This window comes from Heterocephalus glaber, unplaced genomic scaffold (assembly GCF_053883595.1).
Source record: "Heterocephalus glaber isolate CG9 unplaced genomic scaffold, H.glaber_assembly_v1.0 deba00001553, whole genome shotgun sequence".
NCBI classification, from domain to species: Eukaryota; Metazoa; Chordata; class Mammalia; order Rodentia; family Bathyergidae; genus Heterocephalus; species Heterocephalus glaber.
In genome coordinates this window covers 23161533-23166524 of record NW_028258344.1, presented here as the reverse complement: position 1 = coordinate 23166524, position 4992 = coordinate 23161533, and positions in this window count along the sequence as shown.

Below are 4992 nucleotides of genomic sequence, written 5' to 3'. Positions count from 1 at the left end.
TGAGTTATGCTTTTTTTATTTGTGCTTGTCAAGTGGCTTACACAGTACTTGATCTAACATTTTAGGTACTCAAAAAAGTATATTGACTACCTATATCTCCCAAACCAACTTGATTACTGACTGATGTTAATCAAATTTCTTTAAGTAGTAAACTCCTACTTTTGAAAAAACATTCCCTTATTTTTAATACTGCTTTTTTCTCATCTGTTTCATCAAGCTAGAAATCCAAAGTCACACTTGATTTCTGTTATTCTATTTCATACTCCACTTTGAATTAATAACAAAAGCCAATCAACACTGATTTCCACATGATGTAGCACAGATCCGCTTCTCAGTCTAATACAAGCTGCCATATCTTGTCTACTATACTGCAATAGATTACTCTTTGGTCTCCTCGTTTCTCATTCTCTGTGCAATCTATTTTCCATATAGAAGTTAGAATGATGTATTTAAAAGATAAACCACATCATTCCATTAACTTGATCAAAGCACAAGCAAGGGAACAATAGCTTCATGTAAAAAACTGAATAAAATGGAACATTCTTAATATTTTCATCAGGGCTCTGCAGTCTTTTTTGAAACTCTCTGACCTCATTTTCTATGATTTTATCTCTTGGTCATAATTACTGATCCAATCAGCCATCTTCCTGTTTCTTGAACATGTACAACTCATTCCTGGCTTTGAGTTTAGCATTTGCTCTTCCCTTGCCTAAATCACCCTTCTCCAAGGTGTTTTCCTGGCTTATTTTGCTTTATTCAAATGGCTGTTCATCTATCATCCCTTCTGAGGGAATTTCCTGACGTCCTTATCTAACAATGCGCACTACTTCCATGACCTCTTTTGTTTCTTTTTTCATACACTTCACAATAAGAAATAACACTGTTGTTTGTCTAATCATTAATTGTCTTTCTCAATATGAGTCCTAAATATAAAGACCTCATGTATCTTTATCCTTTATTGATTCAGGTAAATATATGTAGAATTGAATTGATGCTTAGTGTAATTGTCTTGGATAAAGTTTATAACCAATAAAACTTAAATTGTTTTAGCAGTTGCTCATATTTAATAGCATCTAACATATGAAAAAAGTTATAATTATAATTTTAAAGATAAAAAAGAAATATAAACCCATTATCAACATTTATGTTCTTATAATTCTACCACAAATTTACATTGAATGCATAAAACCATTAATTTTATAAAGTAGAGAAAAATACAGTAAGAAAGGGCAAAAAGGTACAATTAATTCATAGATAAAAGAAAAAAACAATCTTAATCAAACTCCTTTGGCATTAGAGGAAGAATCTTTCCTTATGTTGTAAAAATTAGTATGATTAATTTTCTGGCTAACAATTTGGAAATCTTTTTTAAGAAGTAAATTACATTAAGTGATAAATTCTGTTCAACTATCTTACATATGAGCACAATGAAAAGTTTAGAATTTTAAGGTTATAAAATGAATTTAAAACATAATTACAGAAATTACAAAATTTTATATTTTCTGTCCCCCAAAATCAATCCCAAGTTTTTTCTAGTGTGTGTTCCCAATATTTCAGATACCAACCATTGAAGTGGGTGATATTGGGATCAAGAAACTGAATGTGGATGATGACTTGCAGGAAGTCTTCTATTCACTTACCAGAACACATTACCTCAAAGCTTTGTTCTCATTCTAAACCTTCTGCTTTCTACTTCTAGTGTTAGTATAGTTTTAGGTCATTAGTCTAAAAAGATATCTTACTTTTATATATCTTTTTCTTTTTTTCTTTTGTGGTGATGGTTATCTAACTGAAGGACTTGTGCATGGTTGGGCTTTATTATACTGAGCCACATCCCCAGTCCAAAAGATAACTTATTTTCATGTTCCATTCATTCATAGTATACTAACTCTTACTATTGTGTGTGTTCATAAATACTTCATTATTTTTCAAGTCAATTTGGTTAGAAAGAGCCATAAGCCATTGAATGCACCCAAACCTTTCCAGAAATCATTTGCTAATCAAGAATTTTATTTATGAATGACCTTAATTCTTAATATAAAATAATTTTAATTTGATAGTTTGGTATAAACTTACCACCTTGGGTATGAGGTTTTAGGGGAAATGTCACAGAGAAACATAATGTTTTTGAAGAAAAAAACAGATCTCAATTTTTCAATTGGCATGTAAATTAATAGGCTAATATATGAAGAAGCAAAAGAGGTGGGGACGAAGAGATGGAGAAAGGGAAGAAACAGAACACAAATTCATCAAACTACATTTTATTCTGTTGTAGACGTCTCAGAATGCATTTTTTAAAATAATCAAATAATGGGCAATATCTGATACTGAAACATAAATTTGAAGGAAGACACATGTTAAATGAAACAATAATTCTTACTGGTCATAATGGAACTTAATTACACTGTTGAAGCTCACCAAGGGACTTACTGACACAAATTGTCTTGAAGAATTTTATTTCGACTTTGATTTTAATTTAATCTAAATTTATTTAGAATTTGAATTTTAGTTTTTATTGGCTTTTCACTGTAAATTGCAGGAGTGTAGTAGCACAGCTATTCTCTGACTTTCAGCAAAATTTTGAAGACTATAGTCTGACCCATTATTATACTGTGAGCTAGGAACGCATAATGTCATGATTATTACATTCATTAAGTTCATGTCTGACTACACAATCCGTGATCATGGCTCCCAATCATAATCCCAAACAAATTAATAGTTCATTCTTTTCCTTCTAAATTGTTCCTCTAGCATTTGATGGGTCCAGTTTTAATCTTGGCAGGTTGAAATCCAGTTTTTCCAACACTATTTATTAAATAGGCTATCTTTCCTCCTGCAAGAGGGTATCAACCAACCTGAGAGTGGTTGGCTCCTTTGTCAAAGATGAGGTGGCTAAGTATGTCTGGAGTTGTTTCTACATCTTCTAATCAATTCTGCTGAGCCTCGGGTCTGTTTCTTTGCCAGTACCATGCTGTTGTTATCACAGTAGCTTTGTAATATAGTTTCAAGTTGGAGATTGTGATACCCCAAGCCATGTCTCTGTTGCCTAGAATTGCTTTTGCTATTCTAGGTCTCTTCTGGTTCCAAAAGGATTTTTGGATTGTTTTCTCTAGCTCTGTGAAATATATTGTTCGGATTTCAATCGTCATTGCATTAAATCTATATAGCAGTTTTGTAATTATGCCCATTTTTGCTATGTTGGTTCTTCCTACCCAGGAACAAGGGATGTCTTTCCATTTTCTTATATCATCGATTTCCTTTTTCAGAGTGCTGTAGTTTTCAGTGTAGAGGTCTTTTGCTTCCTTTGTTAGATTAATTCCTAGATATTTGATTTTTTGGGGATGCTATTGTAAAAGAAATTGTTTCCCCAAAAATTTCTCTCTCAATGAGTCTATTATTTGTGTATAAAAAGGCTAATATTTTTGGAGTCTTGACCTTATATCCAGCTACTCTACCGAATCTGTCAATTAAGTCTAGAAGTCTTTTGGCAGAGTATTTTGGGTCTTCTATGTAAAGTATCTTATCATCAGCAAATAATGACAGTTTAACTTCTTGCTTTCCTATCTTTATTCCTTTTATTTCTTTCTCTTTTCTAATTGCTGTGGCTAATGTTTCCAGAACTATATTGAGCAGGAGTGATGATAGTGGACATCCTTGTCTTGTTCCTGATTTTAGCGTGAAAGTTTTCAGTTTTTGACCATTTAGTATGATGTTGGCTGTCGGTTTTTCATAGATAGCCTTAATCAGGTTAAGATAAAGACCTTCTTTTCCAATTTTCTGTAGGGTTTTTATCATGAATGGGTGTTGGATTTTGTCAAATGCCTTTTCAGCATCTATTGAAATGATCATATGGTTTTTGTCTGTGGCTCTGTTAATATAGTGTAATTACATTTATTGATTTATGAATGTTGAATCATCCTTCCATCCCAGGGATAAATCCGACTTGGTCAGAGTGTATGATCTTCTTGATGACCCTCTGTATTCTGTTTGCCAGTATCTTGGTGAGGATTTCTGCATCTATGTTCATTAGGGAGATTGTCCTGTAGTTCTCTTTTTGGGCTGGGTCTTTCCCTGGTTTTGGAATCAAAGTAATGCTTGCTCCCAGGAATGAATTTGGAAGCCTTGCTTCCCTTTCAATTCCTTGATGAGTTTAAAGAGTAATGGTAATAGTTCTTGTTTAAAGGTCTTGCAGAATTCAGCAGTGAAGCCATCAGGACCTGGCCTTTTCTTTGTTGGTAAATTTTTTATTACATTTTCAATTTCACTCATTGTAATTGGGGTGTTTAGAATTTCTATACCTTCTTTATTTAACTTTGGCAATCTGTATGTATCTAGGAATCTGTCCATTTCTTCTGTGTTTTCCATTTTATTGAGTACAGGTTCTCTAAGTAGGTATTGACAATGCTCTGGATTTCTGCTGGGTCTGTTGTGACTTCACTTTTTTCATTCTTAATTTCATGGATTTGAGCCTTTCCTTTTTTTTTATAAGGTTGGCAAAGGGTTTATAAATTTTATTTATTCTTTGAATAAACCAACTCTTTGATTCATTGATTTTTTGTATCATTCTCTTAGTCTCCATTGCATTGATTTCTTTTCTGATCTTTATAATTTCCTCCCTTGTACGATCTTTGGGTTTGTTATGCTCTTCTTTTTCTAGGAGCTTGAGGTTCTGCATTAGGTTATTTGAGTTCTCTCTGTTTTCCTAATATGGACATTCATTGCTATGTATTTCCCATGTAGAACTGCTTTCATTGTGTCCCATAGATTCCTGTATGTTGTACTGGCATTATCATTTACTTATAGAAACTGTCTAATATCTTCTTTAATTTCCTCTATGACCCATTGGTTGATCAGGAGGGAGTTATTTAATTTCCAGATGTTTGTGGGAGTTTTGCAGTTTCTTATGTCTTTGATATCCAATTTTATTGCACTATGGTCTGATAATATACAGGGGGTAACTTCAGTTCTTTTACATTTACTTAGACATGTCCT